The following is a 23,145-nucleotide window of genomic DNA, read 5'->3' as shown; positions in this document are numbered from 1 at the left end:
CACAACTACTTCCTGAAAAATGTCAACAATAACCACTACTTACCAAATCAAATTAAATATTTTGGTGCATGTCTATCTTATCTATCCTACCTTAAGTCAACAGTGTAGATCCTGATTCTCTTGCTTTTCTTCTCCATTGGTTTCTAGGATAGTTTTGGATCGTGTTTTCACTCTTACATCTCTAAGTATTAATTTCTGGTCTCTACCTTATGCTGTTTCCTCATCTGCCCATTTTCAGATGCCAATGTTTGTCCCATTCATGTTCACCAATTTTTATTTTTAGACTACTTCTTTCTTATCCTGTTTCCCATGATCTCTGCATTATATTTTGTTAAATGATTTCAATAGGACACTAAACTGGCCTCCATGAAGCCACATTTGCATTTATCATCTGCAAAGTTGTCAAGAGAATCTTTATAAAATAATAGCGTGACTATTATATACTATAATATAATATATATACTATAATATACTATTACATATACTATATATAAAATAATAATATGACTATCAACTTTAGGCTGAAACTTTAAAATGGTTTTCTTAAGCAGATAATAAACTTTATGACAGCAGGAAATATGTATGATTTTACTCTGCATCCTCAGCATGTAGTTCAGAGGGCATTCAATAATTGTTTAAGGAAAGAAAAATGAGAAGGCAGGTCAACTGTTCAGACAATGACAAATTACTATGATAATGACTTTTTTTCTCTTGAGATAAGAAATTACAATGAGAGCTATAAACAAAAGATAAATACTCTGGTATTTCAAACTAGTGGTAAAAACCTTGCAAAATATAAAAATAACAGCTGAGAAAAAGACACTTTTTTAGAAAGTTTGGATGCAATTAATTTATATATTTATATTTTATATTATATATTATATATAAATATATATGTTCTTCATTTCCATGCATTTATACATCTACCAGATACAGCAAAGAGCCAACATTAAAAAGGTTATTTTTTTCCTTCTAAATATTTCATTCAGAGAAAATGGTCTTAGTGAAAATGAAAGAAATAAAAGGCAAGAGCAGCAGAGTTCTGAAGCAAAAACTGAGATCAATGAGGGAAATTTTGTTTTAAGAAAGAACATTGAGCATATTTTAAAGTTGAGATGTTTTCATTAAAAATGGAGCAAGTGAAAAGGTGAGATTAGCTCACACATATCTATGGTATCCAGTCACCATATCCTTAGGAATAGATTTCTCTAAATGCATCTAAAATCACTTATCAATAAACAGTAATACTTAGGAAGACAACACAAAGGTATGCTTTTACTTGATTATCAGTATAGATAATCTTTTAAATTATCATGCTTAATAACCCAGTTTATTTTGTGTTTTCTGGACAAGTCATAACATATAAATATTAATCATTTGGGTTTATTTGAAAGCAAATATAGCTTGTTTACTCACATCAGATCAGAATGAGAAAATAATTTTTCTGGATGCTAATCTCCTATCTTTCCTTTGTATCCTTACTTTCCCAAAGATAATTTTGTTCAGGCCTCTTTTAATTTTAGACTTTTTATTTTCTATGGATTTTAAATGTTTTCAGAGCTTTTATATATAAAATAGTTTTATTAGATTATTTTCTTGAGTGCTATAGAAAAAATACTGAGTATTGGAAAATTGGCTTCTTTATTACACTAGACATTTATATGTGAATAAACAAATGGAAAATTTTTTACTTATGGTTGAACATGAAAAAATACAGTTCCATGGATTTCCTAATAATATTATTTTATTTATAAATTTTTGGAAGGCTGAGATAAACCTGAATTCAGAAAAGCTATCACAAACCATAATGTTTATTCTTAAACACAATGTAATGTTCAGGACCAAGAAAAACATATATTGAGCTTTGACAGAATTTACACATTAAATTTATAGCGTGAAATAAATTTTTGTTGTTATTGTGAAATCCAGGGAGTTTGTAATTTTTCATAAGACCTGCAGTTGGGTTACTGAAATTTATCAGTTGTGTGGCTTGCACACACATGTGCACATGCACTCAAAATGTATTACAGCACTGATGTTAGTGCTCACAAGTCTCATTGTTCGTGAATGTGAACTATGATTGTCTACTGCTTGGGGTCTCTGTGTGTGCTCAGACTGCCTAAATATGCAGTGTGTGACACTGGTTCTTAAACAACTTACATAGAGGCCACTGAGCTCAAAATTGTGTATTTCTTTCCTGAAAACAATGAAAATACTGCGGTAAGATAAACATGATAGACATTGCTATTTCATGTCTCTAAAGTTATATTTTATAATAAGAAATAGTAAATAAAGTTAGTATATTTCATTTGACTTTTCCATATGACTTTACCTAGTAAACACATTATCCAAAAATTTTAAAAAGTTGAACTAAACATACAATTCAAATTATAACAAATATAGTATGGTATCATTATTTATTTATTTTTAGAGATTACTGCCTTTACTTGAATAATTATTTTTTATAATTGTAAATTTTTTGAGAAATATAAGGTGTAATATATATGGCTTATTATTTTTATGAAACAAAGAGGAAATTGTATCTGAAATTTTTAGTTTAAACACACCCAAATTCAATTTTTGGATTAAATGAAGCTGTCTATGTTTAATTCTCAACATTCAAACTGGCACATAGTGCTTTTAAAAAGGGTGTGCTGTGAAGGAAAGGGATGTAATTTGGAAAAGGTTTTTGAAGTTTATAATAACTTTCTAAAATATAAAGGGTACAAAAGTATTATCCATATAATGTAAAGTACAGAAATTATAGCTCCACAAAATTCTTGCTAGCTGTGGTACAATAGGAAGCTATTCAAAGAAAATTCTGCAATTCAGGATCCATGGGTGATGCATACTATACCACAGACAATGGATTCAAATGGGCCTGAATTTAAATTCCATCCATTCTACTGATCACTGGCTATTTATGTCCTGTGACAGCAATCTGAGTCACTTGATGTTACTTCTGCTTGTTTCCTTATCTAACTATGAGCTATATAAGGATTCAATTGGAAGTGCATATAAATGACTTTTCATCATTATAGCATATAATGTTTTATGAAAACTGGCTTTTTTAAAAAAAGCACTTAAATTTTGATATTACATGCAATTGATATGGTATATTTGTAAAATTATATCCTTTTAGTTTAATATTTAGTTCAATATTTTAGTTTTTTAAAAATTTCAATGTATTGTGCATTTGAATTGTTACTAAATGTGGTTTCAGCTCTCCAAAGTTATTATATTAAATCCTCATTTTATTTTTTCTAGATTAGTTTTATTTTAATTTTTAAGTATGTTTATTGATTTTAGGGAGAAAAGAAGGGAGCAAGAGAGAAACATTAATGTGAGAAAGAAACATCAATCAACCGACTTCCATATGTGCCCTGACCAGGAATCAAACCCCCAAACTTTTTGTGTACAGGATGATGCTCACACCAACTGAGCTACACCAGCAAGGTCTGTGAATTAGTTTTTAGCTGTTACTCAAAATGAGATTTTTTAAAATTGTGATATTTATATTTTCTGCATTCCCCATCAAACTGGTGGTTGTTAGCATAAGCTGTGAACATAAGTATTTAGAGAAAGTAGAAGTAACCCTTAAAGATGAGGTTATTTATACAGATGTCAATCTTCATTCACCATTCTGGTATATAACTAACATGTATTCAAAATCACTTGTAATTCTCCCTTAAAAATGTAGCTCTTGAAAAATAAGGACTAAAAATATTTAAAAATTATAGATTATACAATTATACCTTCTCAAAGTTTACAAAAATCTCTAAAAACCAATGAGTTTTATCTTTCAAAAGTAGTATATTTCAAGATTAATAGTATTTTAGTCTAATATAAGAAACATTTATTTTCAGGAAATCAAAGTTTTTTTTCTGCAAAGTATGTGTTATTCAATATAGTGGGCACACATTATTAGAAATAATCAGAATTAATTCACACATTTTCTTTATATTTCAGGAATACCTTCCTTGTTTTAAAGATGAAGAACCTATAACACTGAGGAGTCATTTCTCCAAGGTCAAACAGAAAATTATGTACTGGAATTTCAAATAACTTTATCTAAGATGTTAGCCAAGTAAGTAGAAGTTGAGTTCACTTGCTCTTGTTCCCAACTCAGATTCTCAGCTGATCTTCCAACAAATAACCTGAACAATCAATGGAATCTTACCTTATATGAAGTTTTGAAGCCAAGGACCACAGAAGGTACCTCACAACAGGCCATAGGGAGATTTTATAAATTGAAGGGGAACTACCCCATACATGGTGCCTGTAGCAGTGGGAAGACTACAGAAATCACAGCTTTGTGACTCCCTCCCCACCCAGGTCATGGTGCCCCAGTCCCACACAGGGAACTCCTAGAACCTGGCCCGGAGTGACCTGGGAGGATAGTCAGGGAGATTCATGCTACATACATGGTGAGCAGCACATCCATAACTGCTGTGTCAAATGCCAACCAGGAGAGTGCCAGAGAGATAGAGAATCTCTATCTCCCCAAATGACCAGGAGCCACACCTGCGTCAGACAGAGGTAGACTATCACCAGCTGTGACTGAGAGAGTCTTTATGCTTTTTGGAGAGGTGGTGTGCATGAAGAACTGGAGAGTGATTCGGTACTGCAGTGTTGGTGCCACAGAGAGACTTTATAAAAGGGGATCTGAAGCATGCTGGGCGAAGATTCCATATGCAGCTGCCCTGCCAGCAAAGGGCAAAGATTGAAAGCACCCTTTGCCCCCACTGAATAAAGTTGGTCAGGGAGATCAGAAATTTGCACAGCAAAGGGATTTCTGGGCCTTAGCCCAGTGTGGCCAGGAAGCCAGGGGGTACACAAAATGGAGAGTTCAGGACTGTGTCTACTGCAAGGGCACTGGGCTGGGAATTAGAAGGGCAAATTTGAGCACCTGAGATTATTTATAGTCAGGAAGAACCTTCTTCCCTGGCAAAGTTCAAATCTCTGGGAAGGAAGGATATACCCAGCCCCAACATTTTGTAGGATTGTAAGCACTATATCCCAAAGGGAAGCTCTGCAGAACAGTCAGGCCAGGCTCAAGAACCCCTTGCTGGGTGCATATCTACAGGCAAAGACAGGAAGAGAAACTCCAAAAGTGACCATTTTGAACTCTCAGTGAGATAAAATACACTGGTTCCTAGGACCCTATTCCACTGAGGCCATCTAGTCAGAGAGATGAGAAATGAGTGCACCAAGGGGTAATCAAAGTGCCCAGCCTCAGGTCTCACACAGAGCTGCCATTAGCAAAAAGCAGGAAAGAGCTGACACCCTTACATAGATTGGCCCCTCCCTTGAAACAGACAGCTAGTACATCAAAAACTACATTATTGAACATAAGCTAGAACAGACACAGGTGAGTAGCACATGAGCAGGAAAACACACCCACAATACTCCCAGAAGACTGAACAGCACCTCCCAGGGGAGATCCAGGTGTTCCACCTTCCGAATCATGATAGAAACCCTCCCTAGAGGCAGGTGAAAATGGTACATGCAGTGATGGCAGAAGTTGGATGACCCACCCTTGGACCTTGAGTTCATAAAAAGCCAGAGGCACATATTGAAGGAGAAGATGGAAGGGAAACACAAAACTCTGCTGAGACAAATTTCATCTTGTTCTTCTTCATTATTTGAATTATTTTTTCTCGCACATAGCCTTTTAACATTGTTTCTTTTTATTCAATTGTATTCCAATTTATTAATGGTTTTGTCTTTTTATTCTTTTTATTTATATTTTTATACTTTTATTTCATTTTTTTTCATTTTTTATTTCAAATCTTACATTGTGTTCTTCCCTTGTGCCAGTTTGCCTTCTTCCTTGCCTTTCTTATTATATCTTTAATTTTATTTTCCAACTTTCTTTGCAATGTTCCTATTTCTTACTCTTACTATTTATCTTCCCTCTATCCTCTCTAAATCATTTTTTCTTTCCTTTAGTCAGCTCAGTCTTTTTCATTTTTATGATAATGTTATTTTCTTTCTGCCTTTATTAATTATTATTTGTTTGTTGTGGATATTTTGGTTATCACCATTTTTCTTCAATTTCATTCCTATTTGTTCACTATTTCTCTTCATTTCAAATCCTATAGCGTACTTTCCCCCTGACTTACTCCATTTTGCCTTCATCCTGCCCTTACTAATTTACATTTGAAATTTTACTTTCCCCTTTATTAGCCTGGGTTCTATTCCATACTCTTATTATTTTCCTCCTTCTGTGCTCTCAAAATCATTTTTCTTTACTGTAAACATCACATATTCTCTTTTCTATTTCTTATAATACTCTCATTCTCTTTCTACTTTTATTAATCTTTGTTCAACTGTCATTTTTATTGACCTTGTGGTGATTTTTCTTCAATTTTGTTCCTGTTGGTTCAATATTTTTAAAATTTCACTTCAGGCATGTATACTCTTCCCTTTTACCACTTCAGTTTGCATCTCCTTTCCCTGTTAAATGTTATTTTTCCATTTCTTCACCTTGTTTCTATTCCCTACTCTTATTATCTCTCCTTCTGCTTCCCTCTCAAAATAACTTCTTCTTTCCTTTAGTAATCTCATATTCTTTTTCTTTTCTTATAATATTTTTAATCTCCACCTTTATTAATTTTTGCTCATTTGCTCTTGATATTGCTAATGTGGTAGGGAGGTATTTTTGCTGGTGTCAGTTTAGTTTTCTGGGTAGTTTTTATTTGTTCTGTCAGCACTTATTTGTACAATAGCATATAAGACAAAGTGGAAGATGTGACTCTTACTCAGTCAGCCAGCCAGAGGGGGGAACCACCAACAAATGAACCATCAATAATCAAAGCCCAATTACAAAAAAAGAGGCACACATCAACTGAAAAAAAGGCATCCCCAGAGTATCCAGCTCAGGAGATCAAAGAGACTGCATCACTGCATCCCACAGAATTCCTCCCAGAGAAGGCTACCCTACAAAAACAAGAAATCTAAGCAGATCAATCTGATATACTTAAACAAACAAAAAGAGGCAACTAAAATGGGGAGACAGAGAAACAACATCTAATTTAAAGGAAAGGAGGAATTGCTAGAAAAAGAGCTAAATGACATAGAGGCAAGCAATTTATCACACAGAGTTCAAAGTAATAGGTTATAAGGATGCTGAAGAAACTCAGTGAGAACTACAAGGAACTGAGTGGGAGCTATACCAGCATGGAAAAAAGACAGGGAAACTATGAATAAGGACCAGGTGGAAACGAAGAATGCAATATCTAAAATGAAGAACACACTAGAAGAGTTGATATCAGGCTAGATGAAGCAGAGGACCAAATCAATGATCTGGAAGACAAGGTAAAAAAAAACCTGTAAAAGCAATAAAAACAAAACAAAACATAGTCAAATCAATAAAACAAACAAACAAAAAGATTAAAAAAAGAATGAGGATAGATTAAGGGAGCTTCAGAACAACATGAAACATAACAACATGTGTGTTATAGGAATACCAGAAGTAGAAGAAAAGGATCAAGGGATAGAAAATCTGTTTGAAAAGATAATGACAAAAAAATTTCCCTAAATTGGTGAAGGAAAAAGTCACACAAGTTCAGGAAGCACAGATGGTTACAATCAAGATAAACCCAAAGAGGCTCACTCCAAGATGCATCATAATCAAAATGACAAAATTTAAAGACAAAGAGAGAATCTTAAAGTCAGCAAGGGAGAAACAGACAGTACCATACAAGCGAGATCTAATAAGGTTATCAGCTGATCTCAACAGAAACACTATAAGCCAGAAGTTACTGGCACAAAATACTCTAAGTAATGAAAAGCAAAGATCTGCAACAAATACTACTCTATCCAGAAAGGATCCCTATTTAAAATGGAAGGTGGAATAAAGAGCTTCCCAGACACACAAAATAAGGCTAGAAGAGTACATCTTCACCAAATCAGCATTGCAAGAGATGCTAAAAGGATTGCTTTATGAAGGAGAAGAGAAAGAAAGAGGGAAAAAGGTATAAAGGGAAATCATCAATGAACAGGTACCTATCAGTAATACCCTTAACTGTAATTGGATTAAATGTTCCAATCAAAAGGCATAGGGTAGCTGAATGGGTAAGAAAAAGTGGCCTGCATATATGTTGTCTACAAGAGCCCCACCTCAGAACAAAGATCTACACAGGCTGAAAGTGAAGCAATGGAAAAAAATATTCCAAGCAAATGGAAAGGAAAAAAAAACCTGGGGTAGCAATATTACTATCAGACAAAATAGTCTTCAAAACAAAGGCCATAACAAGAGATAAAGACAACTACATAATACTTAAGGGAGCAGCAGGACAAGAGGTTGTACAACTTGTAAACATATATACGCCCAACATAGGAGCCCCTAAATATATAACAAAATATTGAAAGACTTTAAGAAAGAATTTGACAGCAATATGGTCATCATAAGGGATTTTAACACCAAACTGTCAATAGTGGATAGATATTAGAAGAAAAGAATCAACAAGGATATTGTGACATTGAATGACAATCCAGATCAAATGGAATTGATATTTACATAACCTTTCACCCCCAAAAAGCAAAGTATACATTCTTTCAAACACACTTGGATCATTGCCAATGACAGACTATATGGTAGGACACAAAACAAGCCTTAAAAAATTCAAGAAAATAGAAACATATCAAACATCTTTTCAGATTGCAATGATTTGAAATTAAAAACCAACCTTAAAGAAAAAACCTCAAAATCATTAAAATACATGGAGACTGAATAACAAGTTATTAAATAATGAATGAGTTAACGATGAAATTAGGAAAGAAATTAGACCTCTGGTAAAGATGGAAGTGTAGGTAGATGCACTTTATCTCCTCACACAACCAAAGGACAACAACAAATTTAAAAACAAAAAATAACCAGAACTGCTAGAAAATCAAACTGTATAGAAGCCCAACAAAAAATAATTAAAGAAGAAATATTCATCCAGACTTGCTGCAGTAGCAGTGATGGGCAGCCAAGGTGGAGAAGAGAGGACTTGTGGCAAGATGGCAGCTGGAGGACTGTAGTGGGCAAGGTCATGGCTGTTGGATCAGGTGAAGTTGAGGCTGGCAGAGTGGGTGGTCCCACATCTGTGTATGGATGAATTGGATCAACTGAGAACCAAGACAGACCACTCAACCCAGGGTTCAGGTGCAGGGAAATAAAGCCTCAAACCATTGATTGAAAAACCCTATGGGGGTTGAGGTGGAAAGAGAAACTCCCAGCCTCATAGAAGAGTTCTTTGGAAAGACCTATAGGGTCCTAGAATGTATGCAAAACTATCCCCCCCACCTCAGGGAATCAGCACCAGAAGGGCCCAATTTGTGGGTAGAGGAGGAAGTGACTAAAAGCTGTCCAAGAGCTGAGCAAGACACATAATTCCCCCTTGGGCCCCTCTCCCATATACAGCACCACAACACAGTGACACGGGTTTCCCCATCTGGTGAATACCTAAGGCTTTGCCCCTTGCAAAACAAATGGGCCAAATGAAAATACAGATCAAAGCTCCAGAAAAAAAATACAACTAAGCAATGAAGAGATAACCACTGTGACAGATGCAGAGTTCAAAACACTGGTAATCAGGACACTCACAGAAATGGTTGAGAATGGTCACAAAATAGAGGAAAAAATGAAGGCTATGAAAAGTGAAACAAAGGAAAATGTACAGGGAACCAGCAGTAAAGGAAACTGGGACATAAATCAATGATTTGGAGTAAAAGAATAAATAAACATTCAACCAGGACAAAATCAATAAACAAGAATTCAAAAAAATGAGAAGAGGCTTAGGAACCTCGGGGACAACTTTAAATGTTCCAACATTTGAGTTATCGGGGTGCCAGAAGGAAAAGAGGATGAGCAAGAAATTGAAAACTTAATTGAAAACATAATGAAGGAGAACTTCCCCAATCTGGCAAGGGAAATAGACTTCCAGGATGTCCAGGAAGCTCAGAGAATCTCAAAGTTGGACCCAAGGAAGCACACACCAAGACACATCATTATTACATTACCCAAGATTAAAGAGGACAGAATCTTAAAAGCAGCAAGAGAAAAGGAGACAGTTACCTACAGAGGAGAGTGCCCTAAGACTATCAGCTGATTACCTAACATTACTAGCCATCAGAGAGATGCAAATTAAAACCACAATGTGATATCCCCTCACACCTGCTAGAATGGTTATCATTAATAAATCAACAAACAACAAGTGCTGGCAAGGATGTGGAGGAAAGGGAACCTTAGTGCTCCATTGGTGGGAATGCAGACTGGTGCAGCCACTGTGGAAAACAGTATGTAATTTCCTCAGAAATCTAAAAATGGAACTGCCTCATGACTCAAGAATTCCACTGCTGTGAATATACCCTAAGAATCCTGAAACACCAATTTAAAAGAATTTATTCATCCCTATGTTCATAGCAGTACTATTCATAATAACCAAGTGTTGAAAATGGCCCAAGTACCCATCAATAGATGCGTGGATTGAAATATTGTGGTACATTTACACAATGGAATATTATGCAGCAGAAAAAAGGAAGGGATTTCTACTTTTTGCAATAGCATGGATGGAACTGGAGACTATTTTGGTAAGTAAAATAAGCCAGTCAGCAAAATACAAATACTATATGACCTCACTTATAACTGGGATCTAATGAAAAAATATAAACTAATGAGAAAAATAGAACCAGAAACATGGAAACATGGAACAGATGGATAACTGTAGGAGGTGAAGAGGGGGGTGAAATAGTGCAAGGAAGACGAAGTGCTTAGTCGAATAATATGTATGAATGACCCATGGACATGGACAATGGAGAGGGGATTCACTGTGGGAGAGAAGATTGGGCTGGATGGAGAGGGGAAAAGGGGAAAAAATGACACAACTGTAATAGAATAAACAATGAAAAAAGTAAGAAAAAAGGAAATAATTCTAATTCCAAAGATTTTGTTCTTTTTAACTTCACTATAGAGCTCCTGAAAGTCAGTGGTAAATGGGTAAGGAGATATTACTGCTCAAGGAAATATTGAGATCTCACTTATCCTAATATGTGAATTTGAGGATCAATTTTATTCATCAGTTTTATAGTGAAATAGTGTTATAGAATCTTATGCTTTGATTTCCAAAATATAACCTGGATATTTTACAGCTAGAGCTCACAAATTTAGTCACTATTTGGAGTTTCCTTTATGTTTTCTAGGCATATCATTCTTTGCAAACCCTTCTAAAAAGTGATAACACTTTCTTCATTATAATTGTGAAGAAAATGTGACATCCAGAGCTAAATAACTTTCTAAAGGCCACATAAGAAGTCATGCAGTGAGAATTAAAATACTTATTTTTCACTAGGCTGTTTTTCTACAGTGAGTTTAGTTAGCCACATTGTGGAAAAGGAAAGAAGATCAGGAAAGAAGGTAAAAGGCAGGGAAGGAGAGAGAAGGGAAAGAATTAAGACAATTTAAAAGGAAACATTTTAAAATGAGGGTAGAGTCAAATAAAATTAATTCTTTCAACATCAGTAAAAGCTGATTATGTTTCTAGTTTAATCTTTAAGGATAGAGGAAGAAAAATATCACTTTTGAAATACCCACAGAAAAGCAGATTACTTTACAATATCAAAATAATCATGGGGGCTTCCTGTCAAGATGGCTACTTAGGCAGAAATGGCTTGCCTTCTCACACAACCACATCAAAATTACAACTAAAATATAGAACAACCATCACTCAGAACCATCAGAAACTGAGTTGAATAGAAGTCTGACACCCATGGAATTAAAGAAACCACATATATCCAGACTGGTAGGAGGGACAGGGATGCGGATTAGGCTGGACTCTCACCCATGCGTGGTGAATAAAAATTCAGGAGGGATGTCTCAGGAGTGAGGAGTCCCAGCCCCACACCAGGCCCCCAGCCCAGGGTTCCAGTGCCAGGAAGGTGAGTCCCCAGAACTTCTGGCTACAAAAACCAGTGAAGATTGAGTCAGTAGAAGAAATTTCTGAAGCCTCAATTAGTTCCTCTAAAAGAACCCACGTAGGGACTCACCTATAGAGAGACTCACTCCCTCTGAGCTCCAGCACCAAGGTGGCAGCTTGAAGGGCATCAGTGGCATACCTGGGAAATGATGAAGTGTCTGGCACCTGTAGAGCAGAGGCCACTGTCCCTTTTCTGAGCCCTCCCCATACAGAGCCATGGATCTGGCAGGCTGGTGCCTTATTTGAGACCCCATCAACATGGCTAATGCTGTTCGACCCACCTTGGAGATCCCCAGAGACTCCTTCCCACCCAACTTGCAGGCTCACTCAATCTACTTTTCCATGTGAATGACTAGACTTGATTCATGCTTCACAACTTCCTAAATCCTATCAAACAAGCAACAGATGGCCCCAGTGAGCTCAGATAGGACACTTGCAAGCAGCCAGATTAGTTTCACAGCTTGACTTCATGTGGGATTCTCCAAGCCCAGTGCAAGTAGCAGCCTTCGTAGATTGCTTTAGAGCTCAGGAAGGGAGGCCCTGGGCAAAACACGGGAGGGAGCTGACCTTGGCCTGCACCATCTGGAAAACCGAAGGGCCAACATAACCAGTGGAGAGTTACAGACTTCAACACAGCATCACCACCTTGCCCCTGCATAGCTGATCCTCCACAGAGGTAGGGGGTTGGTTCACAGTGGTGACAAGCAATCCTTGCAGCTGACTGGCCTGTGTAAATCCCTCCCATTAATCTGTTAACAGCAACATAGGCTCATCTACAGAAAGAGGGTGTATTCAGCCTACATGAAAGGAATACCTTGAATACCCAGCTTGGGTGATGCAGGGGGCTGTGCCACTGGACCCCACAGGGCACCTACAACATTAAGCCACACTACCAAGACAGAGTCAAAGCAGCTCTACCTAATACACAAAAATAAATACAGGGAGACTGCCAAAGCAAAGAGACAAAGATACATGGCCCAAATGAAAGAATAGATAAAACTCCAGAAAAACTGATAGAGTATGTAGTGAAATGAAATGGAGATAAGCAATCTATCAGATGCAGAGTTCAAAACACTGGTTTAAGGATATTCAAGGAACTTAGTGAGGACCTCAGCAGTATAAAAAAAATACCCAGTCAGAAATGAATTGAAATAAAGAACAATTTACAGGGAATCAACAGTAGAATGGATATAAATGAGAATCAAATCAATGATTTGGAACATGAGTAAGCAAAAAACAACCAATCATAACAAGATGAAGAAAAAAGATTCTAATAAAATGAAGGTTTAAGCAGTGTTTGGGACAACTTCAAGAGGTCCAATATTCACATCATAGGGGTGCCAGAAGGAGAAAAGAAAGCAAGTAATTGGAAATCTATTTGGAAACATAAAGAAAACTTTCCTAATTTGGTGAAGGATATAGACATGCAAGTCCAGGAAGCACAGAGAGTATTAAAGAAGATGGATGAAAAGATGTCTACTCCAAGACACATCATAATTAAAATGTCAAGGGTTAAAGATAAAGAAAGAATCTTACAAGCAGCAAGAGAAAAGCAGTTACCTACAAAGAAGTTCCCATAAGACGGTCAGCTGATTTCTCAAAAGAAACTTTGCAGGCAAGACAGGGCTAGCAAGCAGTACACAAAGTTATGAAAAGCATGGACCTACAACCAAGATTACTCTATCCAGCAAAGCTGTCATTTAGAATGGAAGGGCAGATAAAGTGCTTCCCAGATAATGTCAAGTTAAAGGAGATCATCTTCACCAAGCCATCATTACATCAAATGTTAAAGGGACTTATTTAAGAAAAGAAAGATCAAAACTACGGACGTTAAAATGACAGCAAAGTCACAACTATCAACAACTGAATCTGAAAAATACAAACAAAAATAAAAGCAAACTAAGCAAACAACCAGAACAAGAACATAATCATGGGTATGAGGATCATTTGGAGGGGTATTAGCTTGGGATTAGAAAAAGGGAAAGAGGGAAAAGGTACAGAGATCAAGAAGCATAATTTGCAGGAACAAAATAGACAGGGGTATGTTAAGAATAGTATAAGTAACAGAGAAGCAAAAGAACTTACACACATGATCTGTGGCATGAACCAAAGGGGTGGGATTGGTGGAAAGAAGGGGGGTACGGGGCAGAAGGGAGAAATGGAAAAAATGGGAAAACTGTAGCAGCATAATCAATAAAATAGATGTTAAAAAGGAAATAATCATGATATGGAGTCATGTGAGATAAGCATTCCTAAAGTATATGAGAAAGCCATGTAAAGCTTTGAAACTTGTTGTTTCTGAAGTTGACTGCTCCAGGGAACAAGAAAGGACTCCACTTTTCAAGCTTCCATGGGAAGAGTTGACTCAAGTCAGAACTCAGGCACTCTGATAACAATAAGGCAAATAAACAGGACTGCTTTACTTTTTTCTGAATTCTTATCTGAGATGAAAAACCATCCTCCATAGTTTGGAAACATGGAGATAGTGCACAGTGATCTATTTAAATAATTGAAAACATTTCCAACCAACTTGTTATTCTCATTTTTTCTTTTTATAATTTTATTATTTTTTCAATTATGATTTATTTAATGTTATTATTATATTTTCCCATTTTTCCATCTATCTGGATTTTTTAAAAAAGACAATGATTTTTAAAAGATTTTATTTATTTATTTTTAGAGAGAGGGGATGGGACGAAGAGAGAGAGAGAAACATCAGTGTGGTTGCCTCTCAAGTTCCCCCTACTGGAGACCTGGCCCACATGGAGAATCAAACCTGTGGCCTTTTGATCCACAGGCTGGCACTCAATTTGCTAAGCCGTAGGAGCCAGGGCCATATATCTGGTTTTTGATAATGGCCCCTCCCACTGGTTTAACAATTATTATTTGGGAGTTAAATAGCCAGTAAGAAGAATACTAACGTTCCTTTGTTTAGTTTATCAACAAACAAGTTTCTGAAATATTAACTTATGACTTTCTCAAGGTGTTTGCAATATAGTTAAGTGATGATATCAAAGGCAGAAATTAGCAATATGGGTAGGAAAATCCTGCTGAATCGTCCTGATTTGAATAGTTTTCACTGGCCAGGTCCTTACAAAAAGAATGAATAGTTCAGAAATTTGTCTTAAAAGACATCAAATGGGACTTAACCAAAGTTTTAAACATGTAAATTCAAGAAAAAGGAATAAAAAGTAGAATTATTTTATTCAAAAATTAGTAGAGGTGGTGAATTTTTCAATAAATTAAAACAAATTGACTTTGCATCTTGCCTCAGAATGTGTTCAAAAGTAAAGCCTTGAAAGTACAGAGAGAGATAAGGAGGAGGAGGAGGAAGAAAGAAGCAAAGAAAAGGGTTTAGGATAAAAATTTGGGTATTAATTTTAGTTTTATTATCGTACTTACTACTAACTGGAGTTTTGGCCTTAAAAGAGAAATTTAGCCTCTCTGAACATTATTTTTGAATCCATTAGATATACGTATCTCATAACACTGTTAGATAAATTTATTAAATAATATCAAACTACCTTGCAAATTTTGTAATATTGTGGATACTTTATTCTAAAACTGGTTTTAAATTTCACTACATAGAATACTTTAGATGACTGATTTTTAGGCTATAAACATGAGGTTTCTAGAAGTTAGATGTTTAAAGATTTTTCTGTTTCAGTTTATGATAGGTTGTAACTACTTCAAAAATTATTAATAGTTGGCCAGAAAATATGATAGTTTTCAGTTCCACAGAGGATACTGAAAGATTATTTCCTAACAGTTAAAAAAGTGGAATATCTGGCTTAAACATTTAGCTGTAGTCTAAGTTTCTAGTCTTGGATTTCCTTTTTAGATATGTTTTATATGTTTATCTGAGAGAAATTTAAAATATAAATATTAGACTTTTGAGGTGTACTTGGATACTCAGGGAAAGATGTCATAACTGTAAAAAATATGAAAGGTAGTTGGAAGAGCTTGGGCTTTTTAACATTAGGTTGATATGAAATTAACAATGCAATGTGTTTGCACCTGGACGTTTGTGCCCATTGCAAAACTTTGGCAGCTACTGAAGCAGCAGGCTGTAGGATGTGTGGCTTCAGTTTATGGAAGTGCTCTGGCCACACGTAGACTGTGATATTCTATGAACATGAATGCTCTGTTTAAGGGAATGTGACTGAATTGTGCCTCTTCATGGTTGGTGTCACAATGAACAGAAAGTAAGAGTACTTTCACGTAAATATATTTGGACTGAACTCTGCCCAAATGCCAAGGGCTCTTTCACTTCTCATGGATTTTATAGAGGAGCCCATGAGTGAAACAGCTGTTCTTTTGCAGGAGCAGGAATATGGTCTGGGCATGGAATGTTAACAAAACAAATGACAAAACACAATTTATTTCAAAAAGAGTATTTCTTTCATCAGCAGGCAAATTTATAAGTCAAATAAATGTTTGAGTTCATCAAATTAAACTACTTGAGTAGTAACGCCTTATAAAATGGACCAGAAAATTTCACTGCAATATTTACCCTGTATGCCTTTATTTTAATTCCATATAGATTGTTTTTAAAAAACCTGCCTATAAACCAATACAGTAGTAAGATGAAAAATCAAACCATAAGGTACTAAAGTGCTATGGTATTGAACATCTCTTATGTTCTTGGGTTTTCAAAGATCTACATTTGAATTCTAGAATTCAAAGATAAATATTTTCTTTATTTATTCAAAATGGAAACAATAGGAATCTGACTATGATTCAGCATTTTGACATGGATCTTAGGAAGATTCAGTAGACTTAAAAGAGTACAATGACTCTAATGAGCTTCAATACCATGTACCAGGGTAAAATATTTGACTATACAGATTGAGATATTTTATTTTAAGGGGAATGTTGTGGAAGTATAAGTATGCATTTGATGAGAGTGGTATTTTAATATGATGATGCCGCAGCTATTTCTTCTTTATTACTTAACTACCAGTCATTTGTGAAAATATTAATGTATTTGATATTTATAAACAAAAACTTATTGAAAATTCTTCTGAAAATAATTTTTCTTTCCCTAAAATTTTGTATAACAACCTTCTTTTTAAAAGGTTTTGCAACATAGTACCATTTATTATAAAACTAATAGAATTAATGAATAAGTCCCATAATATATTTAACTTTCTTTTATTTCTAAAGTATTTCTAAAGCAACTAGCTAAGCTTACCAACTTTCAAAATGTACTCTTTAAAAAAATTTTGTTTTGAATCATCAGCTATTTTGTAAAGGTCAAAATAAATTAATTAAATTGTACTAACTAAACCTCTTCAGAGCTTAGTTTTGTCTTTAGCTAAAGGGATTAAATGATAATGGGAAAAATAAAATTAAAATTAATGTTTTTAAAAACAAACAAGTTTGTGTATGTATCAGGTTAAATAAAATATGTTTGCAAGGAACAAGATTTTCTGAAAAAATGACCTGAAGGAGGACCCTGAGTTGCCTAGACCACAAGTTAACAGAAGGAGGGTCTCACTTCTCCCAACAGTAGGATTAGTGCCCAAGTTTAGCTTCCTACAATACTGTTGGCTTCTTCAGTTCTGCTGGGGTAATTGTAATCACATACATGCTCCAAAGGTCTAACTGCCACACAGTGTCCTGGTGCATATCAGTTGGCTCTCCAGGCAATACCTGAAAACAGCTGACATCTAAATCAGCGCTACCTAATTTTGAGCTACCAGAGCATTCTCCAAATGGTAAAGAAGCATCCCCTTTATTACCATATTAAAAGGGAGCTTATAGCTCAAAATGGGAAAGGTTCTCTTCCCCACTAGAGTGAGACTGACATCACATTCAATAGTTGGCCTGTCAGCCCTCTCCACAAGTTGATAGACTGGGATATCGTCATGCTGCTAACCTCAATTTATGATTTTTCCCCTTTGTTCCAAAAAAGCCATTCCCTAAACCATGTCCAAACATTGTGATAGATGGTAGACCTAAAGGGACCCACCTGTCCATGATAATATGTCTTTTTTCTTAATTCTATAAATATTACTATTTTATACAATTTCTATTTTCAAAGAGAACATAATTTTTAAAGTATGGAAAAGTTTAGTAAAATATAACTTAAATCCTTTATGACATTAAAACCACAGGAAGAAAAGACCTTCTCTGTCTTTAATTTCATTTTATAAATGGATGTTTCTATTAAAATATTGTCAAGCATACAAACAGCTTAAGAGGTTAGAAGCCATTTTTACCTTTGAGAAAAGATATTCACCACTAGACTCACATTGAAAATATCCTTTAAATTGAACAAATCTTGTAACACAAATAACAGTCTGTACAAATGATGCCAGGGTGAAAAATGGAGCAAGAGTGGCTTTGGGAAGCATATGCTTCACCTCATGAAGTCAAACAACACTAAGTTCTATCTGACCTATGCATATTTAAATAATTTTTAAAGCAAATTCTACATTATTTTACTTTAAGACACTCTGGGTCAATAAAGTCAACAACAAAAACATTACATTTTAATACACAAGTTCAGGATGTAAGGCATGCTGAAATATTTTGTGACTCATTCATTTATGCAAAAGTTAGTGTATTGTGTCTTTATAATGAATTTCTATTCTGAACTGAAGATGTTTAATGACTTTAAAGAGTGATTAATAATTAAAAGACATTATATTAATTTTGGGCCATTCAAAACCAATGTTTGAACAAGCAGCTTTTTGATGTTGTGTAAATAAACAAAATGAAGACCAAACTTGAGAATCCCCCATGCAAACAAAATCATTTAACCCATGTAAGCAAAACTAAATCTAGCTTATTTCATGAATATAAGTGGAATTAGGTTATTTCTTATAAATGCCTCTGGTAATCATTAAAAAATCTGAAGTTATCTTCCTAAAATGGTGCAAGATAATCATTATTAACCAATCCCCTGTCATCTGGAAAACCCTGTGATAATAACCAATCATTGTAAAGGTTAGACTATTTTTTTGTTCTCACTTTATAAGCTTCCCTATTACATTATGCCCTTGACCTTCATATCAGTTTGGGTATGAGAGCTCCCAGTTCACAAGCTATTCTTATTTGCAGAATAAACTAGTACTAAATACTATTTTATTGATATATTATTTTAAATCTTGCTATTTTTGGATGTTCATTAACTTAAATAAAGAATGCTAACACAATATATTCATTTTTTACATTAGAAATAAAGAATCAAATTTTACCAATTTCAGTTTCAGTTAACTATGTTCAACCTCGGTCCGCAAATATCCATGGAAAATTCCAGAAATAAACAATTTGTTAGTTTTAAATTGTATGCTGTCACTCTGAGTAGTGTGATGAAATTTCTGGCCATCTTGTGCGCTGTGGAAGGTGATTTAGTTCTTCATCAGTGTATCCACATTGTAAATGTATCCCACCCTTAATCACTTAGTAGCTGTCTCATTTATCAGATTGACTGTCCTATATTTAAGTAACCCTTATGCTACTTAATGATGGCTCCAAAGCCATTCATTATATTATATTATTATAGTATATTATTATAACTGTTCTTTCTATTTTATTATTAGCAATCTCTTTTATTATTATTACAATCTCTTATTGTACCTAATTTATAAATTAAATTTAGTATAGGCATGTATGTATAGAAAAAAAACAGTATATATAATTTCAGGACTATCGGTAGCTTCAGGCATCCACTGGGAGTCTTGGAAGTATCCCCTACAAATAAGGGTAAACTACCGAATGTACATTCTTATGACACATAAGAAATAATAGGTTATTGATAAAAAACATGTGAGCTTTTTTTAGCATATTAAGGAATATGTTAAATATATCAGTTCATAGCATGTGTTAAAAAGCAACGAAAATTTCAAGAGATATATTTAACATTATGCTTGAACAAATGAAGTTTTTCTGGTTTCAAGCAATTAAACTTTGACCCTTATAGGAAGTTTCCATTTCAAAATACAAACTTGGAGCTCCTGAAACTTTTTAAAACTCTTGGTAAAACTTTGGTTTCTTAGAGAAAAATCTTAGTTGTATCTACATCACTTATACCAAGGGTTTTTTTCAACTTAATAGAAAACCAGAGCAGAATGTATAGAAATGAGTCAGCTTAACCTGACTTTGATTTGATGAAATCAGACAAGTTTTCAATTCCAATTCAGCGTGTATTTGGATTTGGATTTTCAGTTCACTAAGCCAGATAGTGAATCAATACAAATTATCAGTAATTTGTCACATATGATAAATGACTTAATGCCAGTGAGCGGCCACTGATCTTTATGTCACCTTCCTCCGCCTGGGTCAGTGCATTTTCTTAATGTTCTAAGAAGCTTTAAAAAGACTGTTCAATAAAAGTCATGTACTTAAGACCATAACCCAAGTTTGTCTAATTAAATGAGATTAAGCTTAACATAGTAATGCAAATTAATATGTCTCACTTTATGGTATTATAATTTAGGGTTAATGATAATGTTGAGCTACTAGAAAATATGTAACCAGCAAGAAAAAAATGCAGTATTATTGCCTTTCTTTCCATAATAAGTGTTTACCAAGCACTACTATTTTATTTTCCTTTCAGTTTTCTTATTTTTTAACATTTTATCCATAACTGTTTGAATCATTTAGCTTAGTCACTTAACACAGATGATTAATGAGATAATAAACAAAAAGTTCACTCTTTTATCACTATATAGATTGACTTTTTTCTAAATCAGAAAATCTCCATCTTAACATAACAACCTCTCCCCATTAACCCTGTTGTCAATATTTAGAGGAGAGCACAAAGGGAAATCACATGAATAACTGACTCATCTGGGGATCCTTAAAAAAACAGTGCCTGGAGCCCAGCTTACACAATGATGAATGAAGGTATGCAGTCCTGGGGAAAACAGATTGAAAAATCGGAAAGAAAGTCAAGTAAGAGAAAATATAACGTGATGTTTTAACCAGCTGGCTACTGCTTCCCTATAAGCCCATCTGTTTTCTCATTCAAGTGTCATGTCTCCAGAGATGTACTGTGAAGATTCTATTGAGTTTCTAGATGGACCTAGATACACTTCTCATTTGTTCAGTCACCCCTAAGAGATATTACTTCCTTGGCATTGCTGCGTTCCATCGCATAGCCTTCCCAGGCACCACTGAAGCAGCCACAGCTTCTGTGTGCAGCATGGTGGAGAGAAAACAGAGCAGTCTCTTGTCAGCTGGAACCTTCTGTGAGGGCATGGCTTTTGGTGATGGCTGCAGCAACAGGGAAGCAGCTGTAGTTTTTGAGTACCAGAACAGCATGAGAAAACAGAAGGATTGTTCTGGCTAAAGCCTATCAGGATGACAGGTAAACATATCTAGAATAAAAAATAAACTGAGGCCCTGGCCAGGTAGCTAAGTTGGTTAGAGCCTTGTCCCCATATGCCATGGTGGGTTGATCTCCTGTTAAGGTGCATGCAATAATCAACCAATAAGTGCACAAATCAGTGAAACAACAAATCTCCCCCCACTCCCTCCTCCCTCTAGTCTTCTCTTTCTCTAAAAGAAAGAAAGAGAGAAACAAAATAAAAGAAAATAAACTGAGGCTAGCACAATGATAAAACTCAATCCACAACCAATTTAAACAAATAGTTCAATCTATATCATTTTCAAAATTGAAAGACACAATTCAGTATAACTACTTTTTAAAAGAAAAGTAAGTGTAGGAAAGGAGTTAGTGAATGTTTAGGAGTGGAGGAGACATAAAGTGAACACAAGACACCTTGAGTTTGTGCTAAGAACAAAAATATTTTTAAATTATTTTTTGGATGCTGAAAGTTCTCTTCCTTTCTTTGCAAATAGGGGTGGTGGGGGGAGGCAGGTTGAGGAATATATCCACAGAAAACTAACCAACTTATCCACCAACCTCAGGTCCATGGTAGACTTTGACTCATAATACTTCCCTATGCATTTCTTTTTCTTTTTCTTTTTTAATTTTTGACTCTTTCAATAATGTCCTTTTATTTCCAGACAGACATACAAATTTTACTTATAATGACATCTGGTTACTTGTAACCACACTCTGTAGGATCTCCAGCTTTCTCTTTAAATATTTCATTAATGGGTATTGACCTGACACTTAAAGACATAGAAATTGTATTTGTCCCACAGACATGGCTATAAAAATGTATAAGTATTCTTAAGAACAGAGACTACTTACATCAGAAACAGAAAAATGGCTTCTTATTTTGTTTTTTTTTTAATATTTTTTATTATTGTTCAAGTACAGTTGTCTCCATTCCCCCCCCACACACTCCCACAACCTCAGCCATGCCTACTCCCAACCCTTGATCCTACCCCTCTTTGGTTTTGTCCATGTGTCCTTTGTACATGTTCCTAAAAACTTCCCGAATTCCTCCCCATTATCCCTTCCCTCCTCCCCACTGGTTACTGTCAGCTTGTTCTTAATTTAAATGTCTCTGGTCATCTTTTGCTTACTTGTTTGTTTTGTTAATTAGGATCCTTTTATAGGTGAGATCATATGGTATTTGTCTTTCACTGACAGGCTTCTTTCACTTAGCATAATGTTCTCCAGTTCCATCCATGCTGTGGCAAAAGGTAGGAACTCCTTCTTTCTTTCTGCTACATAGTATTCCAAGGTGTAAATGTACCGTAGTTTTTTGATCCATTCATTTACTGATGGTCACTGAAGTTTCTTCCAGCCCTTGGCTATTATAAATTGTGCTGCTATGAACATTAGGGTGCATAGGTTCTTTTGAAAAGGAGTTCCAGGGTTCTTAGGGTATAATCCCAATAGTGGAATTGCTGGGTCAAAAGGTAGTTCCATTTTTAGTTTTCTGAGGAAGTTCAATACTATTTTCCACAGTGGCTGCACCAGTCTGCATTCCCACCAACAGTGCACTAGGGTTCCCTTTTCTCCACATCCTCGCCAACACTTGTTTTCAATTTGTTTATGATGGCCATTCTGACTGGTGTGAGGTGATATCTCATTGTGGTTTTATTTTGCACCCCTTTGATAGCTAACGATGCTGAACATCTTTTAATATGTCTCTGGACCCTTTGTATGTCTTCCTTAGAGAAATGTCTATTCAAGTCCTTTGCCCATGTTTTAATTGGGTTGTTTTTCTTCCTGGAGTGGACTTGTCTGAGTTCTTTGTATATTTCAGAGATCAAACCCTTCCTTGTCTGAAGTGGCATTGGCAAATATGTT

The sequence above is a fragment of the Phyllostomus discolor genome, chromosome 1 (assembly GCF_004126475.2).
Source record: "Phyllostomus discolor isolate MPI-MPIP mPhyDis1 chromosome 1, mPhyDis1.pri.v3, whole genome shotgun sequence".
Classification (NCBI taxonomy): domain Eukaryota; kingdom Metazoa; phylum Chordata; class Mammalia; order Chiroptera; family Phyllostomidae; genus Phyllostomus; species Phyllostomus discolor.
Note: the sequence above shows the minus strand (reverse complement) of the source record.